Source organism: Somniosus microcephalus, chromosome 12, assembly GCF_052327205.1.
Source record: "Somniosus microcephalus isolate GS21.2 chromosome 12, FLI_Smic_1.0, whole genome shotgun sequence".
NCBI lineage: Eukaryota > Metazoa > Chordata > Chondrichthyes > Squaliformes > Somniosidae > Somniosus > Somniosus microcephalus.
The window spans coordinates 125625930-125650217 of NC_140998.1; positions in this window are offsets into that span (position 1 = coordinate 125625930).

The window sequence follows — 24288 nt, forward strand, 5'->3', positions numbered from 1 at the left end:
TCCTCGTCTTCCGAAGGGCTGACAGTGGCAGCTTGAGGGCCCGCCTCCTCACCTGGCGATTCACCATCTGAAAGCAGGAAGGCACAAGAGTAGCTTTAGAGGACAGGGCGGCAGCGAGGGAGGTATGAGTGGTGCCATTGACCGCATTGGTCGGACAGTGGCAAAGGATGCTGATCTGATGCGCAAGTGGACCGAGAGAGGTCAAAAAGGTGATGCCCTTACCATTGGTGCCCAGAACAGGGTCGGCATCTCCACTGGCAATGGGGCCAATCAGCCGGACTCCCATAATGCGCTCCACACGCTGGTCGAGGTCGGAGAGCTCTTTGAGGTCAGGACGGCCTCCGCCGGTGTCAGTGCGGTTGCGCCGGTTGTGCACAACCTTGGCCTGCAAGAGAAAGGACGGCCTCTAAGTACAGTGTGTAGCCCTGATCAAGTCTGCACTGCCTCCCATGGTCGAATAGCAAGTACAGTGTGTAGCCCTGATCTTGTCTGCACTGCCTCCCATGGTCGAATAGCAAGTACAGTGTGTAGCCCTAATCTTGTCTGCACTGCCTCCCATGGTCGAATAGCTTGTACAGTGTGTAAAGTGCTGAATGTGCAATTGATTTTCATGCCAGTCCCATAGCTGCTGGATGAGGGCTGGCCATTAGGGCTTTCAGGTCCCTTTGCCCATAAAGTGAGGTGCACATGCAAGGATGAGGAGGACACTGGAAAGGGTACTCACCCTGACAACCCGAGTGAGGTCATTGAACTTCTTCCGGCATTGCACAGGAGTCCTGGCAACCACGCTGTTGGAAGAGACCCTGTTGGACACCTCCCTCCAGGCTTTGCGGTAGGCGCTGGGCAGCGGCCTCTTGCCACCTTCTGGGAACAAAACATGGCGCCTGCGCTCCACTCTGCCAACCAGCACCCTTAGGTCTCTGTCGCTGAAGCGCTGCGCTCTCTCCCTGGCCTTCTCCATAGTCCTGGGCATTGTACAGGTGAAGCTGAAGTGGTCAGGCCTAGGTTGAGGGCTGCAGTGTGCAGGGCGTGGCTGGCAAACAAATCCACCCTCCCCCTTTAAGAGATGACCGGCGCCAGAGTGTCTGCCGTCAATCAAGAACTCGCCGCACCTGCGCTGCGCCCGGCCTCAGGGGTATCGCTCAGCACCGCCGGCTTAGCGCCTAAAGATAGTCGTGCATCGCCTGCTTTAGCGCAGCAGCAACCTCTTGGGGCGTTGCTACTGAATATCGGCGAAGGGGGCGCGACTTTGCACTGGGCGCAAAATTTAGCGGCCGCCCGACTTTACCGCCCCAAAAGTGGCTACACTGAATTTCTAGGCCATAATTCTTCATCCACGATGTGGAACAGTATTTTCAATCTTCAGGGAAAAATAGGGGAATTTTGCAAACCCCTACACCCCTGAAGATTTACTTCTGACTTATTGGAGAAACCCTGGCTGGACTGAGTTTAAAGTCCAGGGTTCCAGGGCCCAACAAGATGGTTACGGTCAACCTCATGGCCAAGGCCTGCAAAGTTCAGGTTTGGACTGACAAAGAAGGAATGTTCCAGAAATTAGAAGGCAGACAGCCCTTCTGCATTTATGTATGAGAAGCAAACAGTGGCATTCAGGCCTCTGATTAAAACCCATCAAGGCCGTTTGCACAGATAATCAACGGGTAATAGCTGCATTCAGACCTTCGTTAGCTGACTTCAGCACTGTTTGGAAACGATCAACGGGGCATTAAAACTGGAATGGCCTCATCACAAGACCAGTTACACAAAGGATAACACTTATGGGATGTTTAAAGACTGATTAACCGGCCATCCAGGTCGATGGGCCCAGATCGGTTTCCTTTGTATCATCTTCAACACGTCCAGGTCAAACAAAGAAACAGGCTGATCTGGCGAGTGATAAAGGCTCCCAGAAAGGGACTCCAGTGCCCTGCCTTACCATCAAGAAGATCGACGACGAAGAGCCCATCCAGGGAAGCAGGATACTGACAGTTACCTTTGAATCACTGGGGTATCTCTGCTCTGGGTGGTGAAAACCCTAAAGACATCGGCAGGCAACGGGGCACGGAGCAGGCATTCTAACATCGGAGACTGGTGAGCATAAACTTTCTGGCCCATCGCAAGACAACTTAGATAGGTGTAAAGGGTGGGAGTTAAGGGGATTGCTAAAATTGTCATTTTAGTCATTTTCCCTCGATGTGTCCGTTTCTCCTCCCCCACTAAGTGTAATTTTGTTACATACATAGTGATTTTCTCTGTATAGTGTTTATTTTTCTCTATTTTTAATAAACATTGGTTTTCTTTGCACCAAACCACTGGTCTCGTTTTGTTTATATCACTGCTCGTAATAAGTCCGGTGGTCAGAACCAGAGGGGAAGCGATTCGAACCGCACGGGGCTGGAGCAGCTCAGATACGCCTGACTGGCCAGACACAAACCCCAAACCAAAACCCCCTACAGAAATGGCGACCGTGGCAAGGACATCGGCAACAGTATGCGATATAACAGACAGTGGTGCGGAGGGAGAAACCGCAATGGAAGAGAGGTTGTCCACTTATGTGTGTAGAAAGGTCAATATCGCCAAGAAATGAGTGGGCGCTATGTTAAAGGCCGAGCGTCCCATAGACTCCACCGCTCAGTGGACGGCGAGTAAACAGCATAAGAGGGCAATTGAAAAGGCAGTCTGGTTGATGTGCTATAAGAAACAGGTCCTAGTGCTGGACAGGGTTGTAGCAGCACAGGCTGCCAAGCTCAAGAAATTGACCCTAGAAATGCAGGATATGGTTGCAGCGGAAGAGAAGGTGCTAGTGGCGCTTCAGGCTTTAAGCCAAAAAAGAGCGCAGACAGCCAAGGAACACCAGGCAAAAGTAGAGTGTCTGGAGGCCCGAGCCGTCGAGGTGCAACAGGAACATCAGGCAAGGGTAGAGCGCCTGGAGTACCAGACCGCTGAAAGTAAAGCCAGTGCTAGGCGCAAGATGGAGCACTTAGAATACCAGGTTAGAGAGGCGAAGGGCAGCGAGGTAAGGCTGCAGGACACAATTTGCGACCTTACCCAAAAATTAAAAGAGCAGGAGGAGAAAGGGTATAAGCTAGACTGCGACCGGGGGTTCGAGGAGGCAAATCACGGGCCCTGTAGGGATAGAAAGCTTGGGCATGGCCTTGTCGAGGGCGAAGGGGATGATTTGCCTCATCAGCCCGAAGGCGGGCCAGTCGGACTTTACCGGCAGCCCAAACCGAACCGTCCCAAAGGCAGCACCCAGGACAAAGTTGGCTAGGGAATCAGAGGTCCCACGGCCGCCACCCATAGCTCCGAGTTTTCAGGAGGTCTGGCAGCAAGGGGGGTGGTGGAGGATGAAGTGGTAGGGGAAGCACAGCAGGCCCCGCTAGATAGGCCAGGACCAGGACCGGTGTACCCCCTCCGACACCAGAGGTACGGCCCGCCCATTGATGACGAGGACCCAGGGGCCATCCAAAATCAGTTTGTGGTGCCGCATGGCACCCAACAGCTCAGGGCCATGGTTAGCCACATCCCCAAGCTCACCGAAAAGGGAGACCCCTCTCTGCACTTCAGGGAGATAGAACAGGCAGCGTGCGTCAATGACTGCGATGACGCAGATGCTGCTGTTTTCTCTGGGGAGTAATCTCCTCCAGACCCTATCTGATGAATGTAAAAAGGGGCAGAAGGATTATGAAGATTTGAGGAATGAGATATTGGAGGCCATGGGACTCAATGACGGTAGTCTGTTCACCCGGGTGGAAAAAACGGTACAGCTCCCAGGGGAGTCCCCGCAGGCGTTCGCAGACAGGCTGTGGCCAGTCTACCGGAGCGCATGCCCGGGAATGCCAGCGCGGGCATTACTGAACCAAGGTCAATTGACCCACTGGCTCCGTTGTCTAATGACAAACTGCCTGCCCCAAATCCGAGCCCAGGCTGCGGCCTGGTTTGACCCTAGTAGCCCCCAGACCACCGAGGAAATGGTGATCCGCCAGCTCACTATAGCATTTAAAAATATGAGGGGTATCGAGATGCCCCAACCCAAGGGAAAAGTCCATGAGGTTAAACCTGGGAGCCAGAGTAAGAAAGAGTGGCACCAGGAGGGGAACGGTCTCTCTCAGACTGAGTTAAACTGTTACGGGTGCGGGAAGGACGGCCACTGGCGCAAGGATTGTAAGAATCCCTGGAAGGAGAATAAGGGAAAGAATTCATCAGCCCCAGCCCAAAAGGCAGAGCCAGGTATCCCTCCCGCTGCGATCGAGCCACTCTTGGAGTCGATACGATCTTTCTTCCTGACCAACCAGGGGAAAATAGCAACCACCACCGGCGTGGTGGTTCCCTCGGCCCCCTTTGACGCCCCACAATGACTGGAGCCCGCGCAGCCTGTCCACCTGTGTGATCTCCGGTATGACGGGTGGAAGAGACCACTCGTGCAGATGGAGGTGGAAAAAGTTAAAGGGATTTATCTGCTGGATGCGGGAGCATCGTGCACCGTGATCCACGCAGCTAACCCCACCACCTCACCTCTGTCTAGCGGGGTTCCATACGTCCTATCAGGATTCATAGGTAAGGAACAGGCAGGAGCATTCTCCAAGCCGCTCTCAATCCGGCTTGGCACGCTCCAGACCAAGTGGACGTGCGTCCTGGCAAAGTGGGAGGCGTGTAGAAGTGCATCAGCATAGATATATATATCCACACATATTAGTATAAAATAAGCACACATACTCTCTTATATTAAAATGGAGTCTGGAACTGTTTCAACAGGCCAAAATGGCTTCACACAGTATAACATAAGTGGAAACGGGCAGGCCTATATTAGGAAACGGTTTAAGGAAGAGGATGTGACTCCTTTGTAGCTTGCAGGCTAGACAGTTCCATAAACAAGATAAGCTTAACAGAACAAAAGCATGATAAACCAAAGGACATGTACTGTAAACATTCGTATGAATGTCCAGAACCAAAGTGAGAGACAAACTGTCTCCATTGTATAAAATTAATTAACTTTATCTAAAGGTATTCCTGCATCATGACTTTTGATTATCTATGGGCTAACCTTATCTTAAGACACCGAGGCTCTGCTGACCCTTTAGTCATCTTCTTGTTGACCTTAAACATTCCTTACTCATCTCTTTCTTAATGTTATTAATTGTGTCTCTCAATACCATACCATGTGATAAAAGGTTTTGATCTTTGTGTATAAAAAGAGGTGTTTTTGTCCATGTATTCGGAGAAGTCACGATAGCCTTTGCCTACGCGAAGCTCCCCTTGCTAGCAAGTAGTTAATAAAGTCTGCCTTTGACGATCACTTTGTTTCACAGAGTCTTATTGAACAGTCGAAACTTCGACAGGCGGAGGGAGGAAAGGGGATCCTAGGGGCCGACTTCATCGTGGGCCACGGGATCCTCGTGGATCTCCGCAATCATTGCCTTTGGGGAGCCAACACGGGTAAAGAGGGAGGTGTAGTAGTCATCCCGAGTAAGGAAGGGAAGGGGACGCTGTGTACTGTGAAGCCAAAAGAAGGTTACGACCTCGGGCTCATGGTCGATGGTATCCCGGGGGAATTTCGAGCATTCGTGCAGGCTAACCTAGCTGCTTTTGCCACGCACCAACACGACTGCGGGAGGGTCACCGGGTTTGAGGTCAGAGTAGACGGGGACTCCATGGCTCGGCCCCAGAAGCAATATAATTTCCCCAGAGAGGCAGAGCCCGACATGGAGGCAGCCATGTCCTCTTTAGTGCAGCATGGAGTGTTGAGGCCCATAGCCACCCATGTTAACTCTCCGCTTTGGCTGGTTAGAAAACCGGACAATTCATGGAGAGCCACGGTGGACTATCGGGTGCTCAACAGCAATATCCCCGCGTGCACCCCCACAGTGGCAGCAGTGGCCAACCTCATCAGGAATATTCCAGCATCCGCGACCACGTTCACGGTGCTGGATATTTCAAATGGGTTTTGGTCCATCCCCTTGAGGAGGGAGGACCAGTATAAGTTTGCTTTCACTTTTAAGGGGCAACAGTATACTTGGAACTGCTTGCCACAAGGCTTCCATAACAGCCCCAGCATCTTCCACCAGTGTATGGCGGATAGCTTAAAGGAATTTAGTCAGCCCACCCAGTTGCTGCAGTATGTGGATGACCTGCTCTTGTTTACCGACTCAGTCGGGGAGCATGGCCCGCTACTCGCCGAACTGCTGGAGCTGCTACAGAATAAAGGGTTCAAAGTCAACCCGAAAAAGGCGCAGATCGGCCAACGGGAAGTTAAATTCCTGGGCCTAACCGTCCGCGCAGGGGAGAGAGCCATAGACAAGGCTAGGAGGGAAACGGTCCAAGAATTGCCAGTCCCCAACACAGTGAGAGGTGTGAGGTCGTTCCTAGGGTTAACGGGGTACTGCAGGGACTTCATTGAAGACTATGCAGCCACAGCAGCCCCTTTGCTCCGACTCCTACACAAAGGAGTGGAGTGGTCTTGGGATGAAGGTTGCCAGGCAGCATTTGTCAAGCTCAAGGGAGACTTGCAGACCGCACCAGCCCTAGGAGCCATAGATGCGGCACAGCAGGCTAAGGTCTGTGGTCTACGCCTCCAGAGTACTCACTGATGTGGAGAGGAGCTACTCAATTTGCGAACGGCACCTTTTGGCCACATATTGGGCTGTGAAAAGATCCTTGATCTTCACAGGCACCTGTCCCATCACCCTCCTCACACACCACACACCCACCCAGATGCTTCTGGATGGGAGGATTAAAGATGGGACAGTCAGCAGTGCACGCATTGCGCGCTGGACCCTCCTCCTCTCGCAGATGGATCTGAAGGTGAGGGGCCTTTGCGAGCCAAAGCTCGCGGCCAATATGGTATATCCTGGAACAGCCCATCGGTGTTCCATAGAAGGGGTATGGGAGGTGAACGTAGGTTTACGGGCCGGGATACATCCCTCAGGCCACAAAATCTATGTAGACGGTTCCAGCATGGTATCTGCTGGCGAACGACTCACGGGTTGTGGAGTTTATGACCCAACGGCAAACATTGCCCTGGCGATCAAGCTCCCCAGCACCATGAGCGCCCAACAGGCTGAACTGTCCGCGGTGGTGTACGTGGTTACCCACCCTGAAATCTTCCCCACCCCATACACGATTTGCTCGGACAGCATGTTCACTTGCAACTCGTGTACGGAATACCTGGCCATCTGGTCCCGTCGCGGGTATACCTCCGCCGACGGGAGGCCCTTAACAGTAAAGCCCCTGCTGGAAAAAATCCTGGCAGCTGTGGGGGAGGAAGGCGAGGTCTTCAGCCACAAAGTGAAGGCCCATTCCTCCACAGAACCCCGCAGCCAGGGTAACCAGCAAGCTGACATGTTGGCCAAGGAGGGTGCACATGCAGGCACTTTCTGGGACCCGTATGAGTCCGGGCCCGTGGCGGCAGTTAGAGGCAGGGATGGGACCCAAGGGAGCTTAGGAGTAGTGTTAGCCCCAGACCTTAAAACGGTCCAAGCCCAGGACCCTGTCCTGAAAATCGTCATTAGCATAGTAATGGAGGGTAGGAAGGTAGAAGGTCCTTATGGCGCAGCGGCCCTCTCCATAAGAGAAGGCATGCTGTTCAAAGAAGAACAGTGGGTAGTACCCCAGCAACACCGGAGGGAGTTCCTTCAACTGGCCCATGAGGGTCCGGGAGCGGGACACCCCGGGCCTGAGACCACCTGGCAACGGGTGGAACAGGCGGGATGGTGGCCAGGACTCCGAGAAGACGTCCGCGAGTTCTGTGCTAGCTGTCTTGTGTGTGCCGCAAATAACCCCGACCCCCACAGAAGGAAAGTGCCCATGGGACACGTTAGGAGGGTAGAGGGACCATGGCAGTCGATCCAGATCGACTACATCGGGCCCCTGCCCACCGCCCAGGGAGGCTACAAATACTGCCTCGTCCTGGTAGACGTGTTTTCCAAGTGGGTGGAAGCCTTCCCCTGCAAAACGGCCACAGCGTTAGGGACTGCAAAGATCTTGGTGCGAGAAGTGTTCTCACGGTGGGGACTACCCCAGTTTGTGGAGTCCGACCAGGGAAGCCACTTCACCGGCCAGGTCATGCAGAACACCCTTATGCTGCTCGGCATCAAGGGGAAGTGGCACGTAGCTCACAACCCACAGTCCTCAGGGATTGTGGAGTGCATGAACCGCACCGTTAAGGAAAAGTTGAGGAAGGAGACAGTGAGCTCGCCCCAAAAATGGGCGGAGGTCCTGCCTCTAGTCCTCATGGGGATCCGGGCCAGCCAGTCCAAGGGTACAGGGTATTCCCCGCACTAACTCATGACCGGTAGGGTTATGAGGACCCCCACCCATGTCCTAGCCCTAGTTCTTACTGAAGGGCAGCTTCGGGAGATAAATCGGGATAAATTCGCCCGAACACTCCTCGAGCGCCTCAAACAGATCTATGAACAGGCAGCAAGTAGCATGGGGAAACAGCACCAGAATAACCGGTTGCTGCTTGAGCCTAGCAAGAGCCAACAGTGGGAGATAGGGGACCAAGTGATGGTTAGGAACTACGCCCGAGTGGGGAGTTTAGAGCCACTGTACATGGGACCCTATAACATAGTCGATAAGGCCAGCCCCATGGTTTACGCAGTAAAAATGCCCCGGCGCACAAAATTGTTCCATGTGAACCAATGTAAGTTGTTTAAGCCGGAGGCAGGGAAACAGGCAGCTGGGATTCAACCCGAGATTAGAAATCCTCAGCCTGCAGCGGGTACGCGCACGCAGGCTGCACACGCAGGCGCAGTTGCGTGCGTCAAGGGAGAAGTTCCCCAGCACTTTGTCCAGACCACTCCCCCTCTCTTATGGGACTCCGAGGCGAAGGAGCCCGAATTAGATGGCCCCGAGCCCGAACCAGGTTTTGAGCCTGGAGGGGAAGACCCTCAGCCGTCGGCAGCCGGTGGCAAGGGATTGCCCGTCCCCAGTTCAGGTTTGGGAGGGAAAGGACCCGAGGGAGAAGGCCCCCAAGCCAGCGAGGACTGTGACCCAAGCCAAGGGTCCGCTCGCCAGGGTAGCCCCACCGGTAGCACTCCCTAGGAGGTCTCCTCGGCCACCCCAGCCCAGAAAAGTATGGTCACCGGCTCTTCAGTTAAAAAGGGCGGCCTCCCGTGTCAGGGAGAAGTCGAAAGACAGAGGTCCCCAGCCAGCAGCCATAAGCTGCGAGGGACCAGAAGTGGAGGTCAGTGCAGCCACACCGCAGGGAGCAGCCTGCAGCAGCCCATACAGGGATTAGGCTGGCCGCCCGGAGATAGGCGGCGGATGTATATAGTTTAGGTAGTATAATTTGAAGTAATGTGTATAGAGGATTAAGTTAGGGTGTTTTTAATTTAATCCTAGGCAAGGAACTGGTAGTGTATAAGTTTTAAGTATGGAACCGTTCCAGAGTGCTGTCTACGTGAGCCGAGGTCGCAGGACCCGATCACACTTCCCCCGAGCCAGGGAGCCTCCAGGGAACCTGGCTAGATGCTTTTATGTCTTTTTCAGAATTTTCAAAATGTACAGAGGAATAATCCTGCTCGCCCTATTCGGGCTGAGCCTCGCAAGAAGGGGCGATGTCGAGGACCATCATATCTTCGGATGCTCGGGGAAGAGAGCGCCCCTAGCACACGATGGAAGTGGTCTACGGGAGGTGGATGAAATCACCTCGTATGTCCACGAGGGGAGCTGGCCAGGATGGCTGGGATCTAATTCAACCCAGTATTCTAGCGAGACCAGCTTCACATATGGGGAGGCCTCCCTCCAGTGCCCGAGGATACGAATTGTCACCCCAAGGATTAGCGTCACCGTGGGCAAAAGAATATGTTTGACGTGTAAAGGGAATGTTCCCCTGGATAGGTGGTGGTGGCTCAGAAAGTTAAGCAAAGACATGAGGAACCTCAGGGTAGAGTCGGAAAGGTTAGGGAATGACACTCACAGGACTATCACAGGGACCCAGGGAGGGTTAAGTGTGTGCTGAGATAAATGGTGGGAACCGGATCAGGGGATCTACGTCTGTATGTGGGGTTCAGAGAAAGTCTGCCCCACAGGCGTTTCCCTCATTTTCCGCAGCCAGTGGCAAAATAACGGGAGGAGGATGGACTAGGAGTCTCGCCTGGACGCATGCATGATCCCGTACTCCCCAATCTCGGTTAATGCCACTGAACTAGGGACCCACCCTCGACGGCCCCTGCCCACAACCCCGACATCACGGACAGTAGCAGAGGGATGCCCCGCCACCACCAAGGGACCAGGGAACGGCTTGGCGCTAGTACCCACAGACCAGGTGCTGTACCAAGGGGTGCATTACGCGGTGGCCTCGGTTAATTTAAACCTCACTGAGGTACACTTACCCGCGTGGTGTCCCGCAGAGACTGCCAAATTGTATCAAGCCCTGTTAACTGACATGTTTCGAAAATTCCGTGAATTTGACTTTTCGGAGGTCAATAAGATCGCATTGTATACTCACCACGAGGTTTGGGACAGGGTTGGGAGGCAAAGAAGAGGTGTTTTTAATGACGTTTTAACTGGTTTTAACACGGGATCCTGGGTCATCAACAGTTTAGATGACATCGAGCTCCAGACCCAGATTAATGGTCTAAAAACACAATTAAAGGGTATTTTAACTGATGAGAATAAGGTGGTAGGTTGTGAGTTGCATGAAGACCAGGCCATGACTCTCCATTTGAAGGAGATCATCGCGGAGCTGGAAAAACATGCAAAGACGGTAAATGCTCTCATCAGGGAGGACAGAAACGCTTCTGACCAGGCTGCACAAAACGAGGTGTGCGTGCTGTATGGGGCATGGTTGCTGGGCAAGGGCCGCAGCAATCTGGAGGATTTAAAGCAAAGTTTAGTCCTCTCCTGGATCAGCAACAAACACCTCGCAGCCCTCCACCCTTTTGAGAACGCATTAAGCCCGTGCCAGCTCCGGTTAGCTTCTGAGGCCTACCCAGTCCCGGTGGACTGTGGGCGGTCCAACCACACCGTCATGGGGCTAGTTATAAGAATGCCGGTCATGGGCGGGACGGCCCGACCCGCACCGGTATACAGGGTGGAGAACATTGGAATCATTCAAGGGGGTGCACACATTAATTTTGCAATAGGTCCCGCCCTATGTCATAAAGTGGGAGCACGCTATGACGGGTACTGACCACTCGGGGTGTCATAGCCGGGGAGCACACATCATCCTGTGTCCCCAGCACTTGAATGCCTATTCGAAACCACAACGCGGGTTCAGAGCTGCTGACGCGAAACCTATAAATTGTACCATGGAAGCCATGGCACAAGGCCATGTTCCCCCACAGGTAGCATATATAGGAGGTGGGACACATTGCGTCACCACAGGAGCGTCTCACTACCAGACGGACAGCACAGCTGGTGCGCAGTGAGTGACAGCAGTTTCTGCTTCAAACCCGAGGCAGCAGTTCAAGTGGCACAGATACGAATTGTCCCCATTCCTGAACTGTCCACTGTTCACCTCACTGTGGAGGAGAATTTCACCCACCTCCAGAAATATGTCGCCCATTTCGGTTACCCGATTCCCCCTCTCCCAGAGCACCTTACCAAATTATTAAAAGCCGTCCTAGTATCGCAAAAGCACTTCTACACTTTGGAACAGAAGACTGTACAGATAGGGGCTGACATTTTAGATATCATGACCCCGCCCTGGTGGGACGTTTTTGAGAGTATAGAGGTCCTCTCCTGGATTCGAATGGCGTCCCACATCTTAGTAGTCTGTCAGTTAGGGATTGTCCTCTACCTGGTCTGTGTCCAGTGTAGGAGAAAGGGTCCCAGGGTAGAATTTAAAGTAAAAGGGTTGTGGAAGGACCAGTATGCCCGGGTGGAAGAAGAAACACCCGTGTGAGCTTTGTGTAATATCACTGCCGAATGATGGTAGATCCGTTTATTATTTTAATAAAGCTCATTCCTTCCGTTTGCTATTTTTAATAAATATGTTTTTTTGGTCTGATGTTTATTTTTATTAAAGGTTGTGTGTTGAAATGAAGTTCTATGATGTTCCAAGTAGTGCAGGGGTGTTGGACCCCCTCCGTGCTTGGATTATTGTAACAGATAGTAATTTGTTTCTATCGATAGATGCCTGTCATGCACTGTAGTTTTCTCTAAGTAAGGGGAATGTATGTGTCGAGGGATCATGGATAGATAAATATAGGGGAAGGTTGTTTGTGGGGGGTCAGAAATTTGCTCACCTTGATTGAATACTTCAAGCAAGTTTCAGTATCCTAGGGGGGACTGAAAGGATTTGCAAATTTCATGTCTCCCCTGAAGATTTACTTCTGGCTTATTGGAGAAACCCTGGCTGGACTGAGTTTAAAATACAGGGCTCCAGGGCCCAACAAGATGGCTACAGTCAACCTCATGGCCAAGGCCTGCAAAGTTCAAGTTTGAACTGACAAAGAAGGAATGTTCCAGAAATTAGAAGGCAGACAGGCCTTCTGCATTTATGTATGAGAATCAAACAGTGGCATTCGGGCCTCTGATTAAAACCCATCAAGGCCGTTTGCACAGATATTCAACGGGTAATAGCTGCATTCAGACCTTCGTTAGTTGACTTCAACACTGTTTGGAAACGATCAACGGGGCATTAAAACTGGAATGGCCCCATCACAAGACCAGTTACACAAAGGAAAACACTTATGGGACGTTTAAAGACCGATTAACCGGCCATCCAGGTCGATGGGCCCAGATCGGTTTCCTTTGTATCATCTTCAACACGTCCAGGTCAGACAAAGAAACAGGCTGATCTGGTGAGTGATAAGGGCTCCCAGAAAGGGGTATAAGTAGTCCCTCGGGAAGCCATATCTCTCTCTCTCTCTCTCGCCTGGACTCCAGTGCCCTGCCTTACCATCAAGAAGATCGACGATGAAGAGCCCGTCCAGGGAAGCAGGATACCGACAGTTACCTTTGAATCACTGGGGTATCTCTGCTCTGGGCGGTGAAAACCCTAAAGACATCGGCAGGCAATGGGGCATGGAGCAGGCATTCTAACATTTGAGACTGGTGAGCATAAACTTTCTGGCCCATCGCAAGACAACTTAGATAGGTGTAAAGGGTGGGAGTTAAGGGGATTGCTAAAATTGTCATTTTAGTCATTTTCTCTCGATGTGTCCATTTCTCTAAGTGTAATTGTGTTACATACATAGTGATTTTCTCTGTATAGTGTTTATTTTTCTCTATTTTTAATAAACATTGGTTTTCTTTGCACCAAACCACTGGTCTTGTTTTGTTTATATCGCTGCTCGTAATAAGTCCGGTGGTCAGAACCAGAGGGGAAGCGATTCGAACCCCACGGGGCTGGAGCAGCTCAGATACGCCTGACTGGCCAGACACAAACCCCAAACCAAAACCCCCTACAACTGATGTCCTAGGGGGAGTGTTTGCTAGTGCTGTTGGGGAGGGTTTAAACTAAAATGGCAGGGGGTTGGGAACCTGTGCAGGGAGACAGAGGAAAGGGAAGCAAGGGTAGAAACAAAAGACAGGAAGGAGAAAAGCAAAAGTGGAAGGCAGAGAAATCAAGGGTGTAAATCAAACAGGGCTACAGTAAATAATAATTCTAAAAGGACTAAGAGTGTTAAAAAATCAAGCCTGAAGGCATTGTGTCTTAATGCGAGGAGCATTTGTAATAAGGTGGATGAATTAGCTGCACAAATAGATGTAAACGGATATGATATAATTGGAATTACGGAGACCTGGCTCCAGGATGACCAAGTCTGAGAATTCAACATCCAGGGGTATTCAATGTTCAGGAAGGACAGGAAAAAGGAAAAGGAGGTGGGGTAGCATTGCTGGTTAAAGAGGAGATTAACACAATAGTAAGGAAGGATATTAGCTCTGATGATATGGAATCTGTATGGGCAGAGCTGAGAAATACCAAGGGTCAGAAAACATTAGTGGGAGTGGTATACAGACCCCCAAACAGTAATGCTGAGGTTGGGGATGGCATTAAATGGGAAATTAGAGACGCGTGCAATAAGGGCATAGCAGTTATCATGGGTGACTTTAATCTACATATAGATTGGTCTAACCAAATTAGTAACAATACTGTGGAGGAGGAATTCCTAGAGTGTATACAGGATGGCTTCCTGGACCAATATGTTGAGGAACCAACTAGAGATCAGGCCATCTTAGACTGGGTATTATGTAATGAGAAAGGATTAATTAGCAATCTTGTTGTGCGAGGCCCCTTGGGGAGGAGCGATCATAATATGATAGAATTAGTCATTAAAATGGAGAGTGAAGTAGTTGACTCAGAGACTAGGGTCCTGAATTTAACTAAAGGAAACTACGATGCTATGAGGCACGAGTTGGCTAGGGTGGATTGGGAAACGATACTTAAAGGGTTGATGGTGGATAGGTAATGGCAAACATTTAAAGATCGCATGGATGAACTATAGAATTTGTTCATCCCTGTTTGGCATAAAAATAAAACAAAAAAGGTGACTCAACCGTGGCTAACAAGGGAAATTAGGGATAGCATAGGATCCAAGGAGAGGACATATAATTTGGCCAGAAAAAGCAGCAAAACTGAGGATTGGGAGCAGTTTAGGATTCAGCAAAGGAGGACAAAGGGAATAATTAAGAGGGGGAAAATAGATTATGAGTAAGTATGCAGGGAACATAAAAGCTGACTGTAAAAGCTTCTATATATATGTGAAGAGAAAAAGATTGGTGAAGTCAAGTGTAGGTCCCTTGCAGTCAGAATCAGGGGAATTTATAATGGGGAACAAAGAAATGACTGACCAATTAAATACATACTTTGGTTCTGTCTTCACAAAGGAGGACACAAATAACCTCCCAGAGATGTCGGGGAACATAGGGTCTAATGAGAGGGAGGAATTGAATGAAATCATTATTTGTAGGGAAATGGTGGGATTGAAGGCCAATAAATCCCCAGGGCCTGATAAACTACATCCTAGGGTACTTAAGGAAGTGGCCTTAGAAATAGTAGATGCATTGCTGGTCATCTTCCAAAATTCTATAGACTCTGGAACAGTTCCCATGGATTGGAGGATAGCTAATGTAACCCCACTATTTAAAAAAGGTGGTAGAGAGAAAACAGGGAATTATAGACCGGTAGTGGGGAAAATGCTACAGTCCATTATAAAAGATGTAATAGCAGAGCATTTGGAAAACAGTGACAGGATCGGACAAAGTCAACATGGATTTACAAAAGGTAAATCATGCTTGACTAATCTACTGGAATTTTTTGAGGATGTAACTGGTGGAATAGATAAGGGAGAACCAGTGGATGTGGTGTATTTGGACTTTCAGAAGGCTTTCGATAAGGTCCCGCATAAGAGATTAGCATGCAAAGTTAAAGCACATGGGACTGGGGGTAAGATACTGTCTTGGATAGAGAACTAGTTGGCAGACAGGAAGCAAAGAGTTGGAATAAATGGGTCTTTTTCCGAGTGGCAGGCAGTGACTAGTGGGGTACCACAGGGATCGGTGCTAGGACCCCAGTTATTCACAATATATATAAATGATCTAGATGAGGGAACTAGATGTAATATCTCCAAGTTTGCAGATGACAAAAAGCTGGGTGGGCGTGTGTGCTGTGAGGAGGATGCAGAGAAACTCCAGTATGATTTGGACGTGTTGGGTGATTGGGCAGATGCATGGCAAATGCAGTATGATGTGGATAAATGCAAGGTTATCCACTTCGGTGGCAAAAACAGGAAGACAGATTATTATCTGAACGGCAATAGATTGGGAAAAGGGGAAGTGCAACAAGACCTGGATGTCCTTGTGCACCAGTCGCTGAAGGTAAGCATGCAGATGCAGCAGGCGGTTAAGAAGGCAAATGGTATGTTGGCCTTCATAGCGAGAGGATTCGAGTACAGGAGCAAGGATGTCTTGCTGCAGTTGTACAGGACCTTGGTGAGACCACACCTTGAGTATTGTGTGCAGTTTTGGTCACCTTATCTGAGGAAGGAAGTTCTCGCCATGGAGAGGGTGCAGCGAAGATTCACCAGACTGATACCTGGGATGGCAGGAATGACGTATGAGGAGAGATTGGATCAATTAGGCTTATATTCGCTAGAGTTTAGAAGAATGAGAGGGGATCTCATTGAAACTTATAAAATTCTAACAGGACTGGACAGACTAGATGCAGGAAGGATGTTCCCGATGGCGGGGGAGTCCAGAACCAGGAGTCACAGTCTAAGGATAAGGGGTAAGCCATTTAGGACTGAGATGAGGAGGAATTTCTTCACCCAGAGAGTGGTGAACCTGTGGAATTCTTTACCACAAAAGACAGTTGAGGCCAATTCATTAAATATATTCAAGAAGGAGTTAGATATGTTTCTTAAGGATAAAGGGATCAAGGGATATGGGGAGAAAGCAGGGACAGGGTACTGAATTTGGATGATCAGCCATGATCTCATTAAATGGCGGAACAGGCTCGAGGGGCCGAATGGCCTACTGCTGCTCCTATCTTCTATGTTTCTATGAGATGAGGAGAAATTTCTTCAATCACATGGTTGTGAATCTTTGTAATTCTCTCCCCCAGAGAGCTGTGGATGCTCAGCCGTTGAGTATATTCAAGACAGAGATCGATAGATTTTTAGATATTAAGGGAATCAAGGGATATGGGGATCATGCGGGAAGGTGGAGTTGAGGTAAAAGATCAGCCATGACCTTATTGAATGACGGAGCAGGCTCGAAAGGCTGACTGGCCTACTCCTGCTCCTACTTCTTATGTTCTTATCCGCTCTACACTTGGCTGATGACTCCACTCCACAACCCCACCACTCATGACCAGCAATCATCTAATGATAGCCAGGATGCCACAAGGAACCTCATCAAGCAGAACATCGGGGTGCTCAAGCAATGGTTCTGCTGCATTGACCACTTGAGAGGAGCTCTCCAGTACTCACCGGAGCGGGTGTCCCAAATTTGTGGTGGTCTGCTGCATCTTCCACAACTTGGCCATCATGAGGGCATAGCCCTTGCCACCACAGATTCCGCGACCACCTCAGGAGGAGGAGGAGGAGGAGGAGGAAAAGGAGGAAGAGGAGGAGGAGGAGAAGGAAGGGAGGAGGCAGTCTGCATATCCCCGTTCCGGATGGGCTGTCCATGAGCGTATCATCAGACTCTGATTCCCCTGAATGAAACCCCAGATCTCCGTTGCTCAACACATCCCCACCTTACCCTCCCTCAGTCACGGAACATCACAGTGTCCTCTTGGACACAATGCTGAAATGAGAGCCACCACAAAACAAAACAAACATTCCAAACATAATTTATAAATGATTAATTCCAATATTACATTACAAAGTCAACTAATCACCCTTGTGCATTCCCTTAGTGTCTATCTTTCGTGTTCCTTTACCTATTCTAGTGCTCCTACGCAGTACTACCCCAGTCGCTGTAGCATGGCTGGTGGAAGATTGCTGACTTTCAGTGGGGGACACTGCAGATGGCCTTGCAGGATGACCTCAAGCAGCTCTGGTCCTAGAAGGCCCAGCTGTAGACTACGGCAGCAGTCTGGGCTAGCTGACTGACAGGCAACTGCAATGGCACTGGCAGTGGTGGAAGTACGAATGCTGTCATCCTGAGAGAGGACAGCAGGTTCTTGTTCTACAGAGCCACTGCCACTCCCCCGGGGCGGAGCCTCAGCATTCCTAGCCATCTGCTGAAGGACAGATTTTGGGACTGATGTGAGACCCTACAACCCCCTTTCCACACTTGTAAGCACAGCCATGATGGCAGCAGTCTGATCTTGAGTGGCAGCAAGCTAAGCCTGCATGATAGCAGTCTGATCTTGAGTGGCAGCAAGCTGAGACTACATGGCAGCAGTCTGAGCTTTCACTGCAGCACTCAGACATTGGGTCGCTTCCGTTTGTGCTGCAATGGAAGCTGCGACATTGCCCATCTCACCGAGCATCATGGTTGGGTCCACAACTGCTCGAATGGAAATCCTGGAAATCATGGACCCCAAGCTCTGCTCAAAGCCCCATGAAATGTTGGAGCCGGACTCCTCAATGCTACTTGACACTGACAAGAGGCTCTCTGGCAAGCCTGCCAAGCATTTCTGTGTGCATGCACATCACCCTTCTTCGGAAGGCCATCCCATCGAAGTCCTCATCCAAGTCCTGTGCAGCAGAACTCGTATGCGGCCTCACCCTCCGGGGAGCTGGCATTTGCACTATCCTTTCTCCCTGGCCTGGCTGCAGCTCACTCATGCCAAGTGACTCACCACGTGCAAATCCGGCCTCTATACTACCCTCTAAAGATCGCACAGTGCCATTTTCTGAGCTGGTGCTTGAGATGTCAGATCGAGTGGCGGTGCCTCTTCTTCTACGTCACTCTCCTCCTCTACTTCTTCCTGCACGGGCTGGGCTGCTGGCATTTCTTGGGCTTCTGAAAGGAGAACGGCAAAAGGATCAGGTTTTGGTGAGGGGGCGTAGGGGGGAAGCAAGATGTGCATGCTTACACCATCAGCAGCTTGTAAGTGAAAAGAAATTTTTGGATGAGGGGGAAGTGGGATGTGAGAAGGAGGATTAGGTATGAGTATACCACCATCCACAATGCTTTCAGCCTCGCCCACTGAGAGGGCAGATAGCACCTCAGTTTTGTAGTGTATGTACCCGTCTACCTTTAAGAGAACTATTGTATGTAACCGTTCACCTTTAAGAGAACTATTTTAGGTGTGGCACTACTTTGTTTGGCTTCTGTATACTGTAATACCGACGGTGACCACACCAGTATATAAGTGTTGTGTCAGGATTTATTGGGCAGATTCGCCCTGACCTTCGAATAGTAAAGTCCTGTTTTAAGTTACTCTGGTAGTCTGTGTATTAATTAACTAAACAACCCACAGACTTTACAGTGGCGACGAGTCCGATCGTACCCTGCGGCAACAATACTTCCGAAGCAGTTAACGAGCGTCGAGAAGAGGCAACCGCCCTCGTCGTTCTGCTGGGAGAAAACTCGAGGCTGCAGAACTAGAAAGGAGGAAGAATTTAGAGACAAAGGCCTAGAAATTCGGTAGGCTTAGCGCCGCATTTGAGGCGCTAGAGGGCCTAGCGCCGGAGTTATGGCCAGTTGAGAAATTCCCTGGGGCCCTAAATCGGCATTGCACCGGTAGCGCTGCGCCGGCACCGATGACGTCATCGGTGTGCGTAGCGTCCCGGTTGCCGTGGTAACCCGGCCCCAAGCCGAAATTCAGTTGCGCCCGCCTCGCCCGTGGCAGGTGCAACTAAGACTCTAGCAACAGAGTCTTCCCCCAGTGTGCATAAGGTGGAGCGGCGGCCGGCCACGTTCCCGGCGGCCGCCTGCCCGCACCTCCCTTCCCGGACTCCTGCATTCCCCCCCCGCGGCCCTGATCAGTGTCTCATGCGAGCCCGGCACTTCCCCGAGGTGCCGGGCTCAGATGTCGGGTCAATCCGCCGGACAGTTGTCGGCTGCAGGCAGCTCCTCCTTAACAGGAGGAGGAGGCCTGCAGTTCCCCCGCCTGCCGCACCGCATCGGGTGCCGCAGTGGGGGATTAGCACCGGGAAACCCAAGTTCACGCCCGTTTTGAGGCGCTAAAGGAGGGTTTTAGCGCCCGCCGCCGTCTGGGCCCGGCGCACCCGAATTTTCATCGCGCGCTGCCGCATTACCGCTGGCGCAAACTTTCTGGCGCTACAGCCCTGGCAAGACCAGAACCCAATTTCTAGGCCAAAGACTTCCATCAGCAACAGGCACTGACTGTCCCTTCTGCCACGGTGAGGAGTGAGCCGATCAGCACGAGAAGCAAGGCGGCCACGGTGACTGTGAGTAAGGGAAAGTAAAAAGAATAACCGGAGGATAAAGGCGGTGCACTCGACCACGGTCGAGGGGGAAAGGAGCCGGACAGAAGTCGGGTCCAGAGGCGCTGAGACTGGGGCAGCGTGGAGCAAGGAAGCCGCGGTACAGACAGGCTGGGGGACGCAACGGCGTCGTGAGACAGCTAGACCGCGACCGGTGAAAAAGGCCGGGCAGCGACCGAAGCCACGAAGCGCTGCGACCGGGAACGTAGGCGCGGGAAGAGATAAACTCAGCCGCAGCCGGGGAGGGAAGCACCGGACTGCGAGAGGGCTGGGAGGCGCGATTGGGAGCCGAGCGAGCGGGAGAGGCAGAGCCGACCAAGGGAGACTGAGCGAGAGCCAGTCCAGCGGCTGAAACTGTTCTCCGTCAACGGGGTGTACCCAGCGCCGGTAGAGCCGAGCGAGCGGGAGAGAGACAGAGCCCGAGCAAGGGAGACTGAGCGAGAGCCAGTCCAGCGGCTGAAACTGTTCGCCGTCAACGGGGTGTACCCAGCACCGGTTGCCCTGCCGAGAAAAGGGAAAGCACTGAAGCCGACGCGCAGGCTGTGAACCTGAAAGCCAGCGGCCGTCGCCCATGGGGAAAGTGTACCCCTCCCGCCAGGGAAGAAACGCGGGAAGCCGCCATTAGGCGGGGAAGAAGACAGAAGCGGGAAACCGCCATTGAAGTGGGCAGGGAGAGAAGATAAGCGCAGGAAACCGCCATTTTCGCGGGAACCGCCATCTTGAAAAAAAAAATTTTAAAGAAATAATTCGTGGTGTTTATCAGGAAGAGAGGAAGATGCCTAAGCGTGGTAACATCAACGATTTTAATTCCGAGGTAGAAGACTGGGCCACGTATGTGGAACGCATTGAGATCTATTGTGAGGCCAATAAAATAGAAGAAGATGACAAAGCTATAACCTTGCTAAACTCGATGGGCGCGAAGACATACGGGCTCTTGAAGCATCTACTATCACCAGCTAAACCGGCGGATCAGACTTTCGATGATATTGTGGCTGTTCTGAAGGATCACTTGAACCCCACACCGTTGATGTTGGCGGAACGATTCAAATTCTATGCGAGAACGCAACGGAAAGACGAAAGCAACGCAGAATACTTGTCGAACTGCATAGACTAGCGAAATACTGCCAGTTTGGAGGGAATCTGACAGAGGCATTGCGAGACAAGTTCGTGTGCGGATTGGCAAAGGAAGGAACGCAAAAGCGACTACTCGAAGAGAACGACCTTACACTTGACAGGGCTGTCCTTATTGCAGCATCGCACAAAGCCGCAGCGAAGGGAACTGCGGAAATGCAGCTAAAGACAGCGGCACTCAGTGTGGATCAAATTACCTCGACAACAACAAAATGTTATCGTTGTGGGAAGACAACACACGACCAGAACCAATGCTGGTTTAAGAACCAGGAATGTAGGAAATGTGGCAAACTGGGGCACATAGCTAAGGTATGCCGGTCAGGGAAGAAGACCAACAACCAAAGGACCAACAACCAAAGGAAGCCATCACAGGAAAAGTACAACAAGGTACACAAGGTGGCTGAGAAGAGTTCAGATGAACAGAATTCGGACTCAGACCCAAACGGCCAGGAGCTGGGTAGTCTGAGAATTCACAATGTGAGTAAGGAAGCTGACCTACAAACTATCTGGGTCATGCTAAAAATAGCTGGAGTCCAAGTGAAAATGGAGTTGGACACTGGATCAGCTCTATCAGTCATAAATCGAAGGGATTACCACCAGCTATTCTCACATATACCCTTAAGAGATACCAAGTTCGTATTGCAGACATACACGGGGCATAAAGTATACCCCATGGGAAAGATAAGAGTCAAGGTGAGAGATAGGGGTAAAGAACACCCAAGAATGAACTTATACGTACTACCTGAGGGAGGACCACCACTTCTAGGATGGGAGTGGATCAAGAAAATAGACATGGAATGGCACTATCTAAAAGCCATAACGAGTGAGGACTCGGTGCAGACAATCAGCTCAGATTCTGAATCGGATGACGATAAGACCAACCCAAATGTGAAAGACAAGGCTAAAATGGACTTGCCGACTAAGGTTGGAAAAACGAAGGCATGCAGAAAGGCTTATGCTCCAGAGAAGAACAAAGTTTCAGAACAGATCTCCACCGAACAACGACAACATAGTTTGACAGAGAATTCTGAGTCTGTTCAGTTTAAGGACATATCCATGATGGAAGAACACCGAGCTCGGACCCAACTTTATTTCAAATTACGACAACAATTAGAACAATTGAGTTACCGTCTCGTACAAGAGATGAAAACAATGAAAAAGTTCTATGACACCGAATGGGAGAATCTGGAAAGACAACAGAAGCAGCTAGCTCAAGCAGAGAGCGACCATAGAGCCATCGTGACCAATCACCGATCACATCTCCCTTATGATGTTCAGGAGTTAGAATATTTGCAGAAAGAAGCAAATGAAGAGGAATCTTCAGGAAGCCAGGATTTTATTCCAGTTCTTCTCTACGACTCCTTACAAGCAGAGTTTGAGAAGTTGAAGGAACAGTATGAACAGGCCCAGGCTACAATCCTGGAGGGGGTTAACTCGGCAACCTCCGAAAAGCTAGTTTCAGTGGAAGCTTATGAGCAACTAAAGGTTGAACATGAGCAAGAAGTCCAAAGGCTGCAGGAAATTCTTGATGAGCTCAAGGCCAAGACAGACTCATCGGTAGAAGTTCCATCCATAGATGAGAAATTAGAGGTGAAAGACATGGCAGAACATGAAAGTCAAGATGTCCAAGAACTCATAAAAATATTGAAGGAAACCCAAGACAAATATGAGGTGACAATGACCGAGGTTCAACAACTTGAAGAACAGATTCAACTGGGAATTCTTTCAGTGAAAGAAAAGGCAACTGTAGGAAACACAGAGACTGTAAGAATGGCCCCTGAACATGAGCTAGAGAGCATCAAGGCGCAACTTCTCCGAGCACTTAAAGCCAAAGTACAAGAGGAAAAAAAGGTGAAAGCATTGGAGGAAAAGGTGGACGAAATGGAGAAGACTCTGATCCACAGGGTCCCCGTGGAAGAGTTAACGGTCAGCCAACTCCTTCATATGCTGAGAGACAAGACTCTGCAATGGGAACCATTTGAACACGAGCTTCAATCTTCAAAGGGAAGGGGTTCGGAGCTCTCAAAAGTTTGGGGAATAGTTGAGGTTGCAACACAGATTTTACGGGGCTGCCGAAAGTACGCTGAATCACGTCAATGTGAACTACAGAATGTTGAAACAGCTGCTCCAGTAGAAGGATTGAATAGCCCGATCAATCAATCCCCGATGGAAGGGGAAGTATTGGAATCACAAATGAGGTCATTAGTGAAGGATTGGCAGGAAACCCAGGAAGAGCGGGATGAATATGAACGCATGAAGAAGTCTCTTCAGGAAAGATGTCTAGGGAGGGAACAACAGTCGGCTAACGTCCAGTTGGGTAAGGAAGAAGTAGCAGGCCCTCTCGCTAGACTAGCTCAGGACGACACCGAATATTACCATGACCTGTTGAGTGACACGGAATATTACGATGACTTGGTCTGCCCAGCTTGTGATGAAAACTCCCAAAGTGCAGAAATCAGGATGAAGCACTTAAAGTCTAAGGAACATAGGGAGATGGTGGCGCTACAGCTGGCAGCGGATAAGGGAGCCCCGAGAGTCTCCAAGAAGCAGAAAAGAAAAAGACGAAGCAGAAGACGATAACCATCTAAATCATTATCACTTCTATCAGATCATGCACGTGGGCCCTACGAAGGGGGCCAAATCAGTTGGAAAGTAGGAAAAATTACCAAGGCAGTCCAGCTGTTTGTAAAAGTCAGCACTGCTGGTTCAGCAGGACGGAAGTTCAAGCTGTTAAGTCAAGGGAAAGACTATTGGATGAGTCACGCTAGAAATGTGAACCGGCTACACCACAGAGATGTTGTTCGGACCGAGTCAAGACCAGAGACTGAATCTGTGAACTGTTCCCGCAGAGACTGAATCTGTGAACTGTTTCCTGCAGAGACTATATCTGTGAATTGTTTTACATGAAGTTGATTATATGTTATGTTTAATGGGGAATAAGTATGTTGTAAGCTAAAAAGGGAGGATTGTAGTGTATGTACCCGTCTACCTTTAAGAGAACTATTGTATGTAACCGTTCACCTTTAAGAGAACTATTTTAGGTGTGGCACTACTTTGTTTGGCTTCTGTATACTGTAATACCGACGGTGACCACACCAGTATATAAGTGTTGTGTCAGGATTTATTGGGCAGATTCGCCCTGACCTTCGAATAGTAAAGTCCTGTTTTAAGTTACTCTGGTAGTCTGTGTATTAATTAACTAAACAACCCACAGACTTTACAGGTTTAATGTCCTATCCAAAAGATGGCATCTGCAACAGTGCAGCACTCCCTCAGTACTGCACTGGAGCGTCAGCTGAGATTATGCACTTAAGTCCCGGAGTGGGCCTTGAGCCAATGTCTTTCTGACTCAGCAGCGAGTGTG